Source organism: Dendrobates tinctorius, unplaced genomic scaffold (genome assembly GCF_039654945.1).
Source record: "Dendrobates tinctorius isolate UK_male_01 unplaced genomic scaffold, ASM3965494v1 ptg000211l, whole genome shotgun sequence".
NCBI classification, from domain to species: Eukaryota; Metazoa; Chordata; class Amphibia; order Anura; family Dendrobatidae; genus Dendrobates; species Dendrobates tinctorius.
The window spans coordinates 15,630,291-15,651,089 of record NW_027361878.1 but is presented as its reverse complement, the minus strand read 5'-3'; the positions used below and the strand labels follow the sequence as shown (position 1 = coordinate 15,651,089).

Here is a 20,799-nt window from a genome sequence, read left to right as displayed (position 1 = left end):
TTTGAAAATATATTGCATATGCCCCACTCATTATCTACCTGGCAGAGTTTGGCAACATAATGTTGGGGTTGGCGGAACACACCAAATAAATTATGATAATGGTGGAGCGGAGCTGCGAGCAAGCACCGTAATCACGCCGAGATAAACGTCACTCTGTGTGAACAGAGTGCAAGGTACCTGAGCACACACAGAGAGCACTCTAAGCTATGCCCTGTTAAACATCACAGGAGCATAGAGGTAATGTAATGATGCTAGATGAGGTCCCTGTAGCTATCCCCCCAGGGAGTCCAAACTGGTGGTTGAGCTTGCTCTGCGACACGGTTTGTTCTGAAGGCACATGCGACTTAGGACGCCCGCTGCAGATGCTAAGTCAAGCGGGGTTCCCACCCTACACTGCCTGTATAGACACACACTCGCTGTGCTAGTAGCAACACACGTGCACACAGGGTCGTAACGTATCCACCAACACACCATACACATAAGATCTTAGTACGCTGACGCACGCACCAGAGGACCTTTTATACGCTCCTCGATTAAGTCCAGTCTAACAGGGATATTTACTCCTGATGACTAGGAGAAAACTCGAGGGAAAGAGGAATGGTTTGATGGGTGATCTGAAAGGGTAGTGCTGAACCATTCACCACTTGGATGGTAACTGGTTAGGGAGCGACACTAGAGGTATTAGGTCCCATTGGGCGAAGGTGGAGGACATGAAATTATCCTCTGCCCTGTAATCCATGCAAGCCTCTGCAATGAGTGAGGACGACCCATAGAACAGTGTCAACTTAAATGTTAATTTGGAGGATACCTCCTAAGAATCTGGAGCGCCCCCTCCAAGAACTACTAGAAGCGGACGTTCTCCCTGAGGCTTGTGGCACCTGTTGGTGACATGACCAGCCTGCCCAAAAACCTGACAAACTGGAGATGGACATACGGGATTTAGCCTCCGCCCGATGACCCTCCAGAGGTTCCCTCAGTATGCTAGTCCGAGTCGGAGACCCCAAAGGATTAGTAAAATTTGGTGCCAACCGAATCCTTTGCCTACACTGGGCTTGTTCCAACCTTCGTTCGGCATACCAAAGGTCTATACGAGTGGATATAGATATTAAATCCTCCAGTGTAGTAGGAATCTCCCTAGTAGCCAGAGCATCCTTAACATGGTCTGCAAGACCCCTCCAGAACAGCGGAATCAAGACCTTATCTGGCCACTCCAGCTCGGAAGCTAACGTCCGAAACCGTATAGCAAACTGGCTGGTCGGGAAAGAGCCCTGCGTCAAGGCCAGGAGTTGGAAGACAAAGAGATGTATAATGGAGGGCACCACTACATTATAATGAAAAAGGGGTTCTCCAAGAGCATTCTAGTGAAAACTTGCATGAAAAAGAAGAAAAAAGCAGCCTGCCCAAAGTAACTGGGAACACCCAACTGAATCAATAAAAGATATCAATGCTTTATTAGTCAAACACTCACATGTGAAAAAAAAAAACAGCACAAGCAGAATAAAAACATTTAAAAGCAAACAATGGAAAATGTTCCAGTCATGCCCATGGCTTGGCAATGGCTGACCCACACTGGATCCCACATAGCAAAGAATATTTTTATATTAGGCTCTAGATAAAAGTGAAAAAATCAATGTTGTACAATACTATGCCAAGAAAATGCTGTGCTTGAACAGATCAATGATTAATATGAAAAAAGGTAGTACATATACCTAATCACAGCATCATGTTGATAACCAGTATAGAGAGCTAGGAAAGACTCAAAAAAAACCCAAAAAAACTGCACATAAGCAATTGCCTACAATGCCAAGAAAATGCTGTGCTTAAATAGAACAATAATTAGTAAAAGTTAATACATATATCTATTCACAGCACCATGTATAAGAAAATTTGGAGAAACTCCAAGATGTGCATATACAAATACCTATAGGTTGGTCCATAAGATGACCAAAAAGGCCAATTGAATATAGCTAAAAACAGAAAGCCAAACCAGGTTTTGTGATGCAATTAAGAGAAATAGCTTGGATCTCAGACCCATTGGTCAAACGGAGCCAGAGTCATACAAAGAGCCATGAATGCTGAGGGGAGCCAGGGGGGAGTATACACCCCACGCGTATCGCCACCAAACGTGTGGCTTCTTCAGGCCAGGAGTTGGAGTACAGCGTCATGGGTAGCCTGGGGCCCTAGAAAGACCTGATTCAGAGCGCTCAAAAAACACGAGGTGCTCCGAACCACCAGGTCCCTACATTCACATAACGGCGTAGCCCACTCTAACGCCCTGTCCGTCAAAAGAGAGACCACAAAACCCACTTTGGCCTGTTCAGTTGAGAAACGTGAACCCAGTAGCTCCAACTGGATCGAGCATTGGGTCACGAATCCCTTGCAAGCCCTGCTATCCCCAGAAAACTTATTTGGGAGTGGGAAGTATGGAACAAGCAGAACAGGAGTCACAGCTGAAACCCTGATAGCGGCTTCAGTGGCTGCCTGCGCCGCTACTGCGAATCGATCCACAGCTGATTTTGCGCGCTATGACGCAGACAACCTGCTTTCCAGCTGCTGGACATTCCGAGGTAACTGCTGCTCATCTGCCATTGCTAGCCAGACCTTGGCGCTAAGAGGGTTGGCGGAATGCACCAAATAAAATATAATAAGGGGCATTCGCCACCCGGGGTCCACTGTGCAGAGATGTAAAACTGCAGCTAATATGAAGAATGGTGGAGCGGAGCTGCGAGCAAGGACCGTAAACACGCCGAGTTAAACGTCACTCGATGTGAACAGAGTGCAAAATACCTGACTCTGTTGCTCCACAGAGCAGTACAACAACTGAGTGCACTGTAAGCTATGCCCTGTTAGACGTCACAGGAGCATAGAGGTAATGACGCTAGATGAGGGCCCTGTAGCTATCACCCCAGGGAGTCTAAACTGGTGGTTGAACTTGCTCTGCAACATGGTTTGTGCTGAAGGCACGTGCGACTTAGGACGCCTGGTGCAGATGCTCAGTCAAGCGGGGTTCCCACCCTACACTGCCTGTCTAGACACACACTCGCTGTGCTAGTAGCAGCATACGTGCACACAGGATGGTAATGTATCCACCAACACACCATACACATGAGATCTTATCACGCCGACGCGCGCACCAGAGGACCTTTTGTATGCTCCTCGATTAAGTTCAGCCTGACAGGACCTTGCTCATAGGTCAAGCCGGAGCGGGACCTGAGCAGCTGACAACCAACCACCAATGAGAGGTCACCACGAGCATGCCCAGTAGAGCAAATCCTGGACTTAGCCTCAGGAATGACCGCTCGCCGCTGTTTAATCTTAGTTACCATAGCTGAACCTGGAGAGGCAGCAGTAACAACACGCACAGCCCGAGTCTGAGCGAGACGCTGAGACCGACGTCTTTGTATCCACTGTGGTCAAAGCTGAATGGGAGTCCACAGGAGAACACAAGGCTTGGGATCCATCCTGTGCAGAGGGAAGATCCCGGCGCCTAACAGAGGATTTCCTGTGGTCAGCCCACCCACCCCTACGCACGTTTCAGAATACTCCATCCTCATGGGGCATAGCAAGTGTCAACGAAAGTCAGGTTTAAAAACGAAAATAGATTAGGGCTTAAATCCAGGAAGTAGAGACTTGCTGCCATGGCAATCGCAATGCTCGCTGGCCTGCGCAACACACAGCAGACGACATCAGAAACACGTGGGGCCCCATGTGATCCGGCGCCGGGTGCATCGCGAGTACGGAAGCCAGTGGAGGCAGCGGTGACAGGGCAGCGCATGTGCACAGGCCACGAGTGTCGATCAGCCACTAGAAGTACTGGCAGGCCAAGAACCAGGTGAAAAAAAAGTTGGGCACAAAAATAGGGTCAGCAATTACTTATAGATAGCGAAGTAGACTGTCCAAATGAGACACAGATAATATCTAAAACGCACGTAATGTGAATGATGCAAATATTTACTTTTACACTACGTTGCAGCAATGACAAATGCCAATCATCGTAATAGATAATTAAATTGTTGCATCAGCAGTCGCATAATTCAATTTGACATATTAATAATATACAAGAATGTGTGTACGCACCCACACAATTGTGTGAATGTGCATTCGGAACCCACAACAAAGCGTGCACGCTTGACCCACTATGCGCACATAAATGTCGCATATGACAGATTATAATGCATCAAAGTGGCACAACCATACATAGATAAATATAGTGCAATTAACATTTATTTTTTTTATCATTTTTATCTTATGTGTCCAAAAGGAACACAAAAGCCAGTGCCAAGAATAAATTCAAATTGCACTAATATGTAAACTACACAACCACAGAATCAAATCTAAATCAAATTGTCTTTTGTGGAAAAATTTCACATTAGGCCGGGGTCACACTGGCGAGGAATACGGCCGAGTGAGAGGCGCTAAAAGCACGCATTACACACAGACCAATGATTCTCTATGGGGTCCCTCGCACCAGCCGTATATTTCTCATCCGTATTCTACGCTCCGTGCCAATCGCAGCATGCTGCAATTGTCAGCGTACTACGACCGTAATACGCCAATGCAAGTCTATGGGTGCGCAAAAAATACGGATTACACACGGACCACACGTGTGACTTGCGAGAAATACGCACCCGGTGTCCTTTACAAAAGCTGGCAATTCAGTGAGCTATACAGTAAACTCACACTGACAGGTTTAATAAAGAAACGAAAGAATAGATATAGACACATAGAATATATATATACAATGCCTACAAGTAGTATTCAACCCCCTGCAGATTTAGCAGGTTTACACATTCGGAATTAACTTGGCATTGTGGCATTTGGACTGTAGATCAGCCTGGAAGTGTGAAATGCACTGCAGCAAAAAAGAATGTTATTTCTTTGTTTAATTTTTTTTTTAAATTGTGAAAAGTTTATTCAGAGGGTCATTTATTACTCAACCCCTCAAACCACCAGAATTCTGTTTGGTTCCCCTAAAGTATTAAGAAGTATTTCAGGCACAAAGAACAATGAGCTTCACATGTTTGGATTAATTATCTCTTTTTCCAGCCTTTTCTGACTATTTAAGACCCTCCCCAAACTTGTGAACAGCACTCATACATGGTCAACATGGGAAAGACAAAGGAGCATGCCAAGGCCATCAGAGACAAGATTGTGGAGGGTCACAAGGCTGGCAAGGGGTACAAAACCCTTTCCAAGGAGTTGGGCCTACCTGTCTCCACTGTTGGGAGCATCATCCGGAAGTGGAAGGCTTATGGAACTACTGTTAGCCTTCCACGGCTTGGACAGCCTTTGAAAGTTTCCTCCCGTGCCGAGGCCAGGCTTGTCCGAAGAGTCAAGGGTAACCCAAGGACAACAAGGAAGGAGCTCCGGGAAGATCTCATGGCAGTGGGGACATTGGTTTCAGTCAATACCATAAGTAACGTACTCCACCGCAATGGTCTCCGTTCCAGACGAGCCCGTAATGTACCTTTACTTTCAAAGCGTCATGTCAAGGCTCGTCTACAGTTTGCTCATGATCACTTGGAGGACTCTGAGACAGACTGGTTCAAGGTTCTCTGGTCTGATGAGACCAAGATCGAGATCTTTGGTGCCAACCACACACGTGACGTTTGGAGACTGGATGGCACTGCATACGACCCCAAGAATACCATCCCTACAGTCAAGCATGGTGGTGGCAGCATCATGCTGTGGGGCTGTTTCTCAGCCAAGGGGCCTGGCCATCTGGTCCGCATCCATGGGAAGATGGATAGCACGGCCTACCTGGAGATTTTGGCCAAGAACCTCCGCTCCTCCATCAAGGATCTTAAGATGGGTCGTCATTTCATCTTCCAACAAGACAACGACCCAAAGCACACAGCCAAGAAAACCAAGGCCTGGTTCAAGAGGGAAAAAATCAAGGTGTTGCAGTGGCCTAGTCAGTCTCCTGACCTTAACCCAATTGAAAACTTGTGGAAGGAGCTCAAGATTAAAGTCCACATGAGACACCCAAAGAACCTAGATAACTTGGAGAAGATCTGCATGGAGGAGTGGGCCAAGATAACTCCAGAGACCTGTGCCGGCCTGATCAGGTCTTATAAAAGACGATTATTAGCTGTAATTGCAAACAAGGGTTATTCCACAAAATATTAAACCTAGGGGTTGAATAATAATTGACCCACACTTTTATGTTTAACATTTATTAAAATTTAACTGAGCAACATAACTTTTTGGTTTGTAAGATTTATGCATCTGTTAATAAATCCTGCTCTTGTGTGAAGTTTGAAGGCTCTAACTTATTTGCATCAAACCTGCTAAATCTCCAGGGGGTTGAATACTACTTGTAGGCACTGTATATATGCATTCTATGTGTCTATATCTATTCTTTGGTTTCTGTTAGAAAACCTGTCATAGGGCTCCATTATATGTCCATTTTGCAAGCCTGCGAGAAAATCTCGCCATACGGATTACATACGGATGCTTACATGCGCAAAATACGCGACCACACCATGCTCACGGATGACATACGGAGCACTGTTTAGGGGTCATTCATCTGTATTACGCCTGTAAAATACTGACCGTATTTTGCGTCGGTTAGTGTGACCCCGGCCTTATAGTGGGGCAAGTGTGGATGTAACCTCATACAATAGATATCAACATATATCTACTATATTATCGTCTAATTCTGTCTGTCTCTCTGTTTGTAACGGAAATCCCACGTCGCTGATTGATCGCGCCCGGCTGGCCGCGACCAATCAGCGACAGGAGCAGTCCGGCCGCGAATTGGCGCGGAATTTGAACGACGCACGCCACCCTTACCATCTGGAGATCAGCGGCGCTAGCCATTGATCTCCCGACGGTTGCCATGGGTCATCTGCTGCACGGAGGTCAGCGGCGACGCAGCCGGGAGATGACCGGCGCTAGCCTGATTGGTCACGCCCGGCCGGGCTCGGCCAATCAGCGACGGGTGCAGTCCACCCGCGAATTGCCGCTGGATTTGAACCACGCTTTTCTGATTGGTCGCGCCCGGTGACCAATCAGTGATATTGGCGTGGAATTTAACCCTCACAGCGCGACATAGTTCACTCATCTTTACTGAACAAGTTCTGTCAGTCACAGTGCCACATTTAATGATAATGTATATATTTTACCTGGAAAATCCTGTGTATTCATTGCATTATTCTTCAATTTTCATAAATAAACTACATACATATTCTAGAATACCCGATGCCTTAGAATCGGGCCACCATCTAGTTATGTATATAAAAAAGCAGAATCATCTGGTAATGATGACAGCGGCTGTTTTTTTTCTTTTTTCTTAAGTAGACAGTCTGAAGTAGATTCCTTGTCCACTGGAGATGTACAACCATGGATGGATGAATGGAAAAATAAATACGACCTAGATGTATATTAAAGAATTATATAAGTGAAAAATACGCTAAAACATAATTAAAAACACATGGATGCATTTTAAACCACCATGCTAAGCACAGCAGTAAGGCGATCACAAAAAAGAAACAAAACAAAGATTTTCATTTAATCTTTATGGATGAATGGTCTGTAGGGTTCAAGTCCACCGAGTCTCCGTTTGACCTAAGGACTGAGACAATTTGCCACTACGGATTCCAATGTCCAAAGAATCAATGCCTCTCACCCGTAACAGTGTACTGTCACACTGGTGGAAGGCCCTAAAGTGACATGGCAGAGTTTTAAGGGTGGATGTGTTCGTGTGGTCAACTGCAGCCTGAATATCCAACACGTGGTCCCTTATGAGGACTTTGAATTGTCGTGTAGTGAGACCAACGTAGATCAAGCCACATGGAGGGTGGCATAATAAACGACATACCTGGTTGTACATGTAATTGATTTTTTTATCTTAAAATTTGTTGTACCACCAAAATCCACAAAAGAATCACATTTACGTTGGGGCAGGCTACACAGTGACCACATGGGACACATCCACCCCTACGTACAAAATAGTCTAAAACGGTAACCCTCCATTCGCCTCTGTAGTGGCTGCGGGTAAGATGGTCACGTAGGTTCCTTGCACGCCTAAAAGTAATGACCAGCATGTCACATATAAATTTTCCAATAGTTGGATCAACTTTAAGTATCGGCCATGCTCTCTGTAGGGCTTCCTGTACTTGTGTAAAATGGGAATGATAGTTGGTGATGAACCTTACTTGTCTATTTTAACCCCTTAACCCCCAGAGCTTTTTTCGTTTTTGCGTTTTCTTTTTTCGCTCCCCTTCTTCTCAGATCCATAACTTTTTTATTTTTCTGTCAATATGGCCATGTGAGGGTTTATTTTTTGCAGGATGAGTTGTACTTTTGAACGACATCATTGGTTTTACCATGTTGTGTACTAGAAAACAGGAAAAAAATTCCAAATGCGATGAAATTGCAAAAAAAGTGCAATCCCACATTTGTTTTTTGTTTGGCCTTTTTGCTAGGTTCACTAAATGCTAAAACTGACCTTCCATTATGATTCTCCAGGTCATTACGAGTTCATGGACACCAAACATATCTAGGTTCTTTTTTATCTAAGTGGTGAAAAAAATTCCAAACTTTATTAAAAACAAAAAAATTGCGCCGTTTTCCGATACCCTTAGTGTCTCCATTTATTGTGATCTCGGGTTGGGTTAGGGCTTATTTTTTGTGTGCCGAGCTGACGTTTTTATTGATACCATTTTGGTGCAGATACGATCTTTTGATCCCCCGGTATTGCATTTTAATGAAAAGTCATGGCGACAAAAAAAGTAATTCTGGCGTTTTGACTTTTTTCTCAACACACCGTTTAGCGATCAGGTGAATTCTTTTCTAAACTGATAGATCAGGTGATTCTGAATGCAGCGATAACAAATATGTGTATGTTTGTTTTTTTATTGTTTTATTTTAAATAAAGGGGCGAAAGGGGGGATTTAAAATTTTATATCTTTTTAATTTTTTTTATATTTTTAAAAACATTTTTTTTTAACTTTTGGCATGCTTCAATAGTCTCCATAGGAGACTAGAATCTGCCATAGCCCGATCGGCTCTGCTACATAGAGGCGATGATCAGATCGCCTCTATAAAGCGGAATTGCTCCCTTAGAATCATAGAATCGTAGAGTTGGAAGGGACCTCCTGGGCCATCTGGTCCAACCCCCTGCTCAAAGCAGGATTCGCTAAATCATCCCAGTCAGATGTCTGTCCAGCCTCTGTTTGAAGACTTCCATTGAAGGAGAACTCACCACTTCTCGTGGCAGCCTGTTCCACTCATTGATCACTCTAACTGTCAAAAAGTTTTTTCTAATATCTAATCTGTGTCTCCTCCCATTCAGATCCATCCCATTGCTTCTAGTCTTTCCTTGTGCAAATGAGAATAAAGTTGATCCTTCTACAATGTGACAGCCCTTTAGATATTTGTAGACAGCTATTAAGTCTCCTCTCAGTCTTCTCTTTTGCAAACTAAACATTCCCAAATCCTGCAACCTTTCCTCATAAGACAGGGTTTGCAGACCGGTCACCATTCTGGTCGCTCTTTTCTGAACTTGCTCCAGTTTGTTGATGTCTTTTTTAAAATGTGGTGCCCAAAACTGGACACAATATTCCAGATGAGGTCTGACCAAAGAGGAGTAGAGGGAAATAATGACTTCACGTGATCTAGACTGTATGCTTCTGTTAATACATCCTAGAATTGCATTTGCCTTTTTTGCTGCTGCATCACACTGTTGACTCATATTCAGTCTGTGATCTATTAGTATACCCAAGTCTTTTTCACATGTGCTGTCACTTAGCCCTATTCCTCCCATTCTATATATGCTTTTTTCATTTTTATTGCCCAGATGTAGTACTTTGCATTTCTCCCTGTTAAAAACCATTCTGTTAGTTGCTGCCCACTTCTCCAGTTTATTTAAATCTTTTTGAATCCTCTCCTCTAGTATTAGCTATCCCTCCTAGCTTTGTGTCATCAGCAAATTTAATCAGTTTACCCTCAATTCCTTCATCTAAATCATTGATAAAGATGTTGAACAATACAGGGCCCAGGACAGAGCCCTGTGGTACCCCACTTGAGACATTCTTCCAACTGGATGTGCAGCCATTTACGACCACTCTTTGGGTCCGATCACTAAGCCAGTTATGAATCCACCTAACAGTTGCCTTGTCCATTCCATACTTAGTTATTTTTTCAATAAGGATTGTATGAGAGACTTTGTCAAATGCTTTGCTGAAGTCAAGATATACTATATCTACAGCATTTCCTTGATCCACCCAATCAGTGATACCGTCATAGAAGGAAATTAAGTTAGTCTGACATGACTTATTAGTTACAAACCCATGCTGACTCTGTTTAATCACTTCATTCTTATCCAGGTATTGATATACATGTTGTTTAATAATTTGTTCAAAGATCTTTCCTGGTATAGAAGTCAGACTCACCGGCCTATAGTTTCCTGGGTCCACCTTCTTCCCCTTTTTGAAGATAGGAACAACATTTGCTCTTCTCCAGTCTTCTGGCACTTCTCCTGTTCTCCAAGAATTTTCAAAGATTATGGAGAGGGGTTCAAAAATTTCTTCTGCTATCTCCTTCAGTACTCTGGGGTGTAATTCATCTGGACCTGGAGACTTGAATTCATTTAGGTTAGCTAAGTGTTTCCTCACTATCTTTCTGTTTATAGATATCCTGGATTCTTCTATTCCTTTAATAGGACAGTGAATAACAGTTGATGTTGCATTTCCTTTCTGAGAGAAAACAGATGCAAAATAGGAATTTAAAAGTTCAGCCTTCTCAACATCCTGTCTTACCATTTCATCATTTTCATCCTGTAAAAATCCTATAGCATCTTTGACTTTTCTTTTACTTTTGACATATCCCCAAAATCCTTTATTATTGCTTTTGACATCTCTTGCAAGCCTCAGCTCATTTTCAGCTTTAGCAATCTGATTTGTGCCCTGCAGGTTCTGCAGACAGCATTATATTCTTCTTTAGATATGCCTCCCTCTTTCCATTTTATAAACATTTTTTTCTTCCTTTTTAGCATGTGCTTAAGTTCTGTGTTCATCCATCCTGGTTTCCTTAAATGCTTCCTATTCTTCCCTCTTTTCGGAATTGTTAACAACTGTGCTTTGAGAATTTCATTTTTCAAGATTTCCCATCCTTCCTGGACATTTTTGTCTTTAAGGATATCCAGCCATTGGATCCCTCCAATTCTCTTTCTGAATCCCTTAAAATCTGCCTTTCTGAAATCTAACCTTGACGTCTGAGTCTTCACAGGTCTTCCGCCTCTAGTTATCCAAAATTCTAAAATAGCATGGTCGCTACCTCCTAGGGTCCCAGCCACTTTTACCTCCTCAACCATTTCCTCCCTGTTTATAAGGATTAGATCCAAGGTAGCAGTTCCCCTTGTTTTCTCCCTTACCTTTTGGAAGATAAAGTTGTCAGCAAGAGAGGATAAGAATTTCCTTGACCTGTTAGTTTTGCCTGAGAGAGATTCCCAACAAATGTCTGGATAGTTGAAATCTCCCATGACAACTATGTCATATTTTTTGGAGAACTTGGCCATCTGATGCATAAAGAGTTCATCCATATCTTCGGCTTGCACAGGCGGCCTGTAGTAAATGCCTACAATGGTGTCCTTTCCATTGTTCTGTCCTTGTATTCTTACCCAAACAGTTTCCACAGAACTCCCAGTCTCTGAAGCTTCAATCTCTGTGCAGATATACGCGTTTCGAACATACAATGCGACACCTCCTCCTCGTTTATCAAGTCTGTTTCTTACAACTTATTTGCATCCTTCTAGTCTTGTATTCCAATCATGTGTATTGTCCCACCAAGTTTCAGTGATTCCAATGACATCATATTTATTTTCCTGTGTTAGTAGTTCCAATTCTCCTTGTTTGTGCCCATGCTTTGTGCATTAGTATAGAAACATTTTAGTTTGTGATTGGTTTCTCTTTCTCCAATATTTTTATTAATTAGATTCTTTCGTCTTTGTTCTTCCTTTCCACTTCTAATAGCAGAGTTCTCAATAGCATTTGTCAGGTGTATGGCTTTTTCTGGTCTTTTGCTTCCCTTCCCATGTTGTTCTAGTTTAAAGCTCTCCTTACAAGTGTAGCAAGGCGACTTCCAAATACATGCTTTCCAGTCTTCGTAAGGTGCACCCCATCTCTAGCAAGTAGTCCATCATATAAGTAGTTCACTCCGTGATCCAGAAATCCAAATCGTTGCTGACGGCACCATCTACGTAGCCAGTTGTTCACCTGCAGAATCTTATTCCACCTCCTTGTTCCATGGCCATCCACTGGGAGGATGGAAGAGAAGACCACCTGCGCTCCCACTGGGTGGCGCTCACAGCAAGCCGGCACTGACAACCATAGAGGTCTCCAGGAGACCGCTGGCTGTCATACCAACGAACAGGCGACCCGTGATCACGTGATGCAGGTCACTGGGGGGCGGGTTTCCGGCCCGATGGCCGGAAGCTCGAGTTAAATACGACTGTTAGAGTTTGACTGCAGCATTTAACTAGTTACTAGCCGCATGTGGATCACGATTCCACCCGCAGCTATTGCGGACTCATGTCAGCTGTTCAAAACAACTGACATGTACCAGGAAAGATGTGGGCTCAGCACAGGAACCCACATCAAAGGAAGGGAGTCCGAAATCGGTGTACTATTATGCCCGATGTAGAAAAAAGGGTTAAGGTTACAATTACACTCAATTTTGTGAAGTAAAGAATTAGGGGATGAATAGTTAGCCCTATTATATGCTCTCTTTATCATACATCGGCTATATCCACTTTCCAAAAAGCACATTTTAAGTTCCTCCGCCTGTGTCTCAAAATCATTATCTGTAGAACAAATACGGCGAAGACGGAGGAACTGACCCGTGGGAACCAATCTTATCATATGCCTGGCGTGACAGGAGTAGGCATGCAGCAGCATATTGGTAGCGGTGGCTTTCCTAAAAATATCAGTCTGGATAATACCCTCAGAATCTTTTTTAATAGTAACTTCTAAGAATTAATTCTTATTAGGATCCCATACAACAATGAGGTGAATGTTGAGGTCATTGCTGTTCAGGCTCATAATGAACTCCTGCAGGTCGATGGCTGTGCCCTGCCAGACCAAGAGGATATCGTCGATGTACCGCGTTCAAAGAGGGATGAGTCCATTGATGCCTGTTGGCCTGACAGGAAGGGTTCTCTTTCCCACGGCCCCAGGAACAGATTGGCTTAGAATGGTGTGAAGGTAGCTCCCATGGCTGTCCCCTGGAGCTGCAGGAAAAAAGACCCCTTAAAAACAAAAAAATTGTGGGTTAACGTAAATTCAAGTAATTCCAATAAAAGATCCCTCAAACCTAAAGACAAAGTAGATGTGTCAAGGAAATAACGTATGGCCCTAAGACCATCTGAATGTCTTTTATTAGTGTAGAGGGATTCTACATCAGCAGAGACCAATATGGTATCATTATCTAGACACAAGCCATCGAACTTGCAAAGAAGCTCACCTGTATCCTTTAGGAAGGACGGGAGATTCTCAACTAATGGTTGTAAATGAAAATTAATCCATCGATTTACGAGCTCCAAGAAGTTCCCCATACCCAAAATAATCGGTCGGCCAGGTGGTATTTTGGTATTCTTAGGAATTTTCGGGAGAAGATATAATTTAGATATAGTAGCCATGAGTGCTGAAGCCAGAGCTTTAGTAATACTGTATTTTCCGGCGTATAAGACGACCAGGCGTATAAGACGACCCCCCAACTTTTCCAGCTAAAATAGAAAATTTTCTTAAAAGTCGCGGGTCTTCTTATATGCCATGTGTCATCTTATATGCCGGGTGCGGGGGAGTGGTCCCGATGACAAAGGGAGGGTGTACGTGGAGTTATCATCCCCCTTTTACCTCATTGGTGGCAGCGGTGCTGTCTGCGGGTCTCTGTGCTGGGGATTGGCGGCTACTCCATCTGCACTGTGGCGGCTCTGTGCTGGGGATCGGCGGATCCTCTTTGTTCAGCGTGGGGGCGCTGTGCTGGGGGGCGGCTGCGGAGGCTCTCTGTCCAGCGTCGGGGCTCCTCCGGCATTTCCCCAAAGCCCGGAGGCCCAGGCAGCTCCATTGCTGCGATGCGGTGGCCTCCCTGAAAATGGCCGCCGGAGCCCATGTATGCTCAGATTCAGATCTCGTCTCCCGCATGTGGATCGCGATTCCACCCGCAGCTATTGCGGGCACATGTCAGCTGTTCAAAACAGCTGACATGTACCAGGAAAGATGTGGGCTCAGCACAGGAACCCAGGAGGAGCCCCGACGCTGGACAGAGAGCCTCCGCAGCCACCCCCAGCACAGCGCCCCCACGCTGAACTAAGAGGAGCCGCCGACGACCCCCAGCACAGAGCCGCCACACTGCTGAAGGAGGAGCCGCCTCACTGCTGCCACCAATGAGTTAAAAGGGGGATAACACTATTTACACTCTCCCTTGTTCATCGGGACCACTCCCCCATCTGCACTCGTCGTATAAGACGACCCCTGACTTTTAAGCAGATTTTCAGGGGTTAAAAAGTCGTCTTATACGCCGGAAAATACGGTAATATCATGCTCAGTGGCCAGTTTAAGAATAGTTTCAAGTTGAGCACAATAAGCCGACAGAGGGTTATATGTCAACTTCCTATAACAGATGGTATTGTTCCACTGGCGAAATTCCTCCCTCTCATACAGTTAGGTCCATATATATTTGGACAGAGACAACATTTTTCTAATTTTGGGTCTAGACATTACCACAATGAATTTTAAACAAAACAATTCAGATGCAGTTGAAGTTCAGACTTTCAGCTTTCATTTGAGGGTATCCACATTAAAATTGGATTAGGGGTTTAGGAGTTTCAGCTCCTTAACATGTGCCACCCTGTTTTTCAAGGGACCAAAAGTAATTGGACAGATTAAATAATTGTAAATAAAATGTTCATTTCTAGTACTTGGTTGAAAACCCTTTGTTGGCAATGACTGCCTGAAGTCTTGAACTCATGGACATCACCAGATGCTGTGTTTCCTTCTTTTTGATGCTCTGCCAGGCCTTCACTGCGGTGGTTTTCAGTTGCTGTTTGGTTGTGGGCCTTTCTGTCGGAAGTTTAGTCTTTAACAAGTGAAATGCATGCTCAATTGGGTTGAGATCAGGTGACTGACTTGGCCATTCAAGAATATTACACTTATTTGTTTTAATAAACTCCTGGGTTGTTTTGGATTTATGTTTTGGGTCATTGTCCATCTGTAGTATGAAACGATGACCAATCAGTTTGGCTGCATTTGGCTGGATCTGAGCACACAGTATGGCTCTGAATACCTCAGAATTCATTCGGCTGCTTCTGTCCTGTGTCACATCATCAATAAACACTAGTGACCCAGTGCCACTGGCAGCCATGCATGCCCAAGCCATCACACTGCCTCCACCGTGTTTTACAGATGATGTGGTATGCTTTGGATCATGAGCTGTACCACGCCTTCGCCATACTTTTCTCTGTCCATCATTCTGGTAGAGGTTGATCTTGGTTTCATCTGTCGAAAGAATGTTCTTCCAGAACTGTGCTGGCTTTTTCAGATGTTTTTTAGCAAAGTCCAGTCTAGCCTTTTGATTCTTGATGCTTATGAGTGGCTTGCACCGTGCAGTGAACCCTCTGTATTTACTTTCATGCAGTCTTCTCTTTATGGTAGATTTGGATATTGATACGTCTACCTCCTGGAGAGTGTTGTTCACTTGGTTGGCTGTTGTGAAGGGGTTTCTCTTCACCATGGAGACTATTCTGCGATCATCCACCACTGTTGTCTTCCGTGGGCGCCCAGGTCTTTTTGCATTGCTGAGTTCACCAGTGCTTTCTTTCTTTCTCAGGATGTACCAAACTGTAGATTTTGCCACTCCTAATGTTGTAGCCATTTCTCAGATGGGTTTTTTCTGTTTTTGCAGCTTAAGGATGGCTTGTTTCACCTGCATGGAGAGCTCCTTTGACGGCATGTTTCCTTCACAACAAAACCTTCCAAATGCAAGCATCACACCTCAAATCAACTCCAGGCCTTTTATCTGCTTAATTGAGAATGACATAACGAAGGGATTGCCCACAGCTGTCCATGAAATAGCCTTGGAGTCAATTGTCCAATTACTTTTGGTCCCTTTAAAACAGGGTGGCACATGTTAAGGAGCTGAAACTCCTAAACCCTTCATCCAATTTTAATGTGGATACCCTCAAATGAAAGCTGAAAGTCTGAACTTCAACTGCATCTGAACTGTTTTGTTTAAAATCCATTGTGGTAATGTCTAGAGCCAAAATTAGAAAAATGTTGTCTCTGTCCAAATATATATGGACCTAACTGTACATAGTCTTGTGCCACAGGACAATATTACCCCCTTTGTCTGCAGGCTCCAGCACTACATCAGGTAAATTTTTCAAATGTAGTAAATGCATTCACTCTTTCTTTGTTAGGTTATCCTGTTGGATATACCGAGGAATCTTCCTTCAAGAGATCTATGGTAACCACCTGGACGAAAAAGGTCGATGTTAGAACATGATGATATGGGAGGGAACTTCTTGGAGCATGGATGGATAGAGGGAGGTATCTTACCTCCATCATGTGTATGTTCAATAGACAAATCTTCCAACATCCTCAATGTAATTTGTTCCTCTTCTGTGGGAAACAATTTGTTTAGATCATTATTAAAAAAAAAAGTCGCGTGATTTGCTGTTAGTGGTACCTGACCGTGTTGTCATAGATGTAGATGAAATGTCAGACCGCTTACTGTGTGAGGAGATTGATGTATTGGAGCGTATACATTGTATATTCTGGATACCTTTAGTCCTCCATTGATACACCTTTTGATGTTGGTATCTGTTAAATTCATATAATTCAGATTCCTGAATTTTCTTAACAATTATATCCATTAATTTCTCAAGCTCAGTATCAAAATTCTGGATTTTCTCACTGGGACATCCAGCACGCAGATCTGTCTGTGCCTTATCAATAAGTTTGTCGAGTTCACTAATATTCTTAGTATTTCAAATTAATCAAGAGTTGAATTAAGGTCTGAGAACAGCCGCTGCATGCCTCCTCCCAGTCAGCAATAAAACGTTCATCCTCCACCAGGAATACTTATGGACAACAGGATTGTGGTTTTGGTTCTCCCCCTTGTTGTGGCATTGCAACAATCAGTCTGTATTGAGTCCTGTTCATGTGTCAGGGGTGGCCTATTATATAATAATTTTATGAGATTATCTTTACTATATTGGCCTGTATTTCTCCTGACATATCAATGTCTGTCATTTATCCATATTGCAGTCTAAGAGGTAGCATACTGTATCTGGTACTGTGTAGTGGTTGCAAAAGCAGCTAGAACTGCAGGACCAAACATTTGCCCCAAGATGCTGCCTGCACGCCACTGCCCTTATTTTGCGGGAGGCGTATTTCACCTTCTATCTAGTTCTCTCCAGCTTTTCCTAATCATCTGCTCCCTACCATGAGAACAATGCAGCAAGTCTGTGCTATGTGTTCTGTTTCTTAATCTTCTAAAAGCTGCTGCAAAGTAAACAGAGATAATGTTGAGGGAATTACTTACTGAGGGTTGCTTTTTTATTTTCTTCCCTTTTGGAAAAAAAAAGTTTTAAGACATGACCAACTCTTCAGCTTCTGTGCACTCTGCTCTTTGGCCAGCACACTAGCGCTGGTCAGAGTCCATCTATGCATACTGTGTAGAGATCTCAGGAGCTCTGGAAATGAAGCATTCCTAAAAACCATTCTAGCAAAATTTGTGCTCCAAAAGTCAAATGGCCTCCCTGATAACTTGGCGCTCTCCAAAGCAACAATGTACAACCATATTATTCTTATTACCCATTGTGAACATGCTATTTTTTTGTTCTATGTACTTATTATTGGTAGAAATTGGCTAGCCTGATGGCACTCCTTCCCATTACGCTACGATTAAAAGCACATACTGTGCTCAAAACGCATAAGAAGAATTCCTTATCTTTCCTTGTTATGGATTTTATCCAATGATAAAGTTGCTATACTTTTTATCCACACAAGAGTGCCGTACTTCATTTTCTCTTTCCCTTTTGAGCTCTTCCGAGTACCAAAACAGTAGTTTATGTCCACATATTAAAGCACCACTCCATCGGGGAGGGGGGGGTTATTGCATTGCTGGAATGGTGCTTTAAATGTAGTTCCCCTGACCCCTGTCTCTGTCACGGTTCCCGTGCCTCCAGACGCGCACCTCCCCAGGCCTCCCATCACACGCGCTCACACTCACCTCGCGCCGCAGCCTCACTCCCTCCAGCCCCGGCGTCGGCGTCCTCCTCTGACCGGCCCGCGGCCGGTGACGTCATTACAGGCCCTGCGCAGGCGCAGTAGGCTGCGCCCGCCTGTCGTCTCTGATATCATCTCCGGCGGTGCCCTGACTCGGTAGCACCGCCGGACCAATAGGGGCACAGCTACGGGTATATCAGGCCACCCTCCCATAATGGAGGCGCCTGATCGTTGTTGTAGTAACAGCATTCTAGGTCCTGCGGTCTTGCCTTGCATTAGGCTGGCTGCCACTTATTGCTTTGCGTTTCCTTGTAGGTCTGCTGTTTGTTTCCAGTCCTGCCTTCCTGTGTCCGTACCAGCTGTCTGTCTCCAGCCCTGCCTACCCGTGTCCGTACCTGCTGCCTGACTCCAGTCCTGCCATCCTGTGTCTGCACCTGCTATCTGACTCCAGTCCTGCTTACCCGTGTCTGCTCCGGCAGTCCTACTTCAGTCCTGCTTTCCTGTGTTCATCTCTGTACTCCATTCCGAGCCGCCCCTCTTGGTTCCGGCTGCCGTGGCATTCGAACCCCTGGACCTGCTCCTGGACCTGCTCCTAACGGTCCCTGTATAGGGGTTGGGTCCACCTGGTTGCTCGTCCAGGGCCCCTCGGTGCCACGGTCCAGAGGGTCCAGTCCGGCAATCCCGCCTTGCCTAGTGTTTTGCTTACAGTCTCATACTCGCCTGCTGCCGTTTTCATCCTTTTCCAGCGTTGCTCTCGACGATCTCTGGCTAAAACTGACCTACCGGTATTTCATGGAGCGCGTCAAGGGTCACTTTTCAATCCATCTCGATGAAAGCCTCGTTCTGTTTCTCATAGACTTGACTTGTATTGAGCTCTTGTGACATAAGTTCTGACTTCTGGACATTCAGAAAAAACTGGTACAAAATGGCGTGGAACCGGAGCAGCGTTGGTAAGAGATGACTTCAATGGAAGGTGAGTATAAAAACGGGGGTAGGGGCCTTACATTGAGGCTATGTGCCCACGCTAGCGTTTTTAAACGCTCAGGAATCGCATCCCCTTTCCCAGAAAACGCGCGTCTTTTTCCACGTGATTCTTGCGCGGTTTTTGTGAAAAAGCTGCGCATTTTTGACGCGTTTTTGACACGCGATTTCTTGGAACATTGGGGGAATGCTAAAAATGCTCAGCAATGCGGAAATTAATGAGTATGCTGCGTTTTTAGCCGCTAAGCGATTCCTGAGCGATTAAAAACGCATGCATTGGCACAAAAAGCCAAAACCGCATGCTAATTAATTGTATTCATCTTGTAAGCATTTCTGCAGCATCTGATCCGGCACAAACGCTGCGGAAACGCTTTCAAAAACGCAACGTAAAAGCGCCAATCCAGCACTGAAAAGAAAACCCTCTGGAGCGGTGCTTTAAGTAAGTCTTTCCAGACTCAGGAGGGGAGAGTGGAAATACGTAACAAGTAGAGTCATACTTTTTCTTGTATTATCTCTTATGAAAATAAAAAAGTAACTAAAACTAAATACTTTTTAAAAAGTTTAGTAATAAAATTTTGCTATGAAAATCTAACAAACCCCTGTGGGGTCAAAATTCTCACTGCACCCCAAGATAAATTCCTCTAAGGTTACAGTTTCCATAACGGGGTCTTTGTCTGTGAGGCCCGTGTTTGGGTAGTAAAAAAGGACCCTATATGGGGTATTTCTAAAAACTACTGAAACATGGTAATAAATATTAAATGGATTATCCGATACAAAAATATTCAGGAGTGGATGCTCTTAATGTAAAAAATGGAGGTATACTCCGTTACCAGCAGCTCCATGGATCCAGTGCAGGCCGCTCCGGAGATCTGGTCTGGCGCTGGAAGTGCTGCCTGACCCATTTAGAAGTCACAGAACCTCAGAAGCCTGTGATTGACTGCAGCAGTCAGCTGAGTAGTATGACAATGCACCTGCACACACTGACACTACTTGTGTTCTTGGCTCATGCAGTGTCAGTGTGTGTACAGCCACGGATTTAGATTAGGCAGAGCACCAATGCGAGTACTATCAATCACTGAACAATGTGCTAATCCACTAGGTGGAGCTGTAATTTAATGTTAATGAATAGAATTGCATTTATCTCATATGTTTTCTATAAAATAAGTATACTATTAAAAGGAATCTGTCGCCAGGTTTTTGATGCCTCATCTGAGAGTGGCATGACGTACGGATAGAGACCCTGATTCCAGCAATGTGCCAATTACTGGGCTGCTTGTTGCAGTTTTTATAAAATCCCTCTTTTCTCTGCTGCAGATCTAGCAGTTCTCTGAATGCTGAGCTCTGAATAACCCCACCCACATCCCTGTTTGGCAGCTGTCTGTGTACATTGTCAGCAAGCGGCCAATCAGTGGTGGGAGCAGGCTTACCGCTCATGAATATGGAGGACAACATGACCGCAAGTTTACTAGTCCTCTTATGATAATCTCCTGCTGATAAAACAGTTATTTTATCAAAACTAAAACAAGCAGTCCAGTAAGTAACACATCACTGGAATCAGTGTATCTGTATTTACATTATGGTGCTCTCA

At 44.3% G+C, this 20,799-nt stretch overlaps 1 protein-coding gene and 1 long non-coding RNA gene across 2 annotated transcripts in view; one reads left to right on the top strand and one right to left on the bottom strand.

Moving 5' to 3' along the window:
- LOC141058296 (uncharacterized) overlaps positions 1-20,149 on the bottom strand; it is a 32,398-nt gene extending 12,249 nt beyond the window's left edge. Inside the window, exon 1 of the long non-coding RNA XR_012222136.1 lies at positions 20,042-20,149. This is a non-coding gene — a long non-coding RNA (uncharacterized lncRNA). The remainder of the gene's footprint in view (positions 1-20,041) is intronic.
- The window catches only part of BATF2 (basic leucine zipper ATF-like transcription factor 2), a 40,478-nt gene that overhangs the window by 6,060 nt on the left and 13,619 nt on the right, over positions 1-20,799 (top strand). The window lies entirely within an intron of this gene.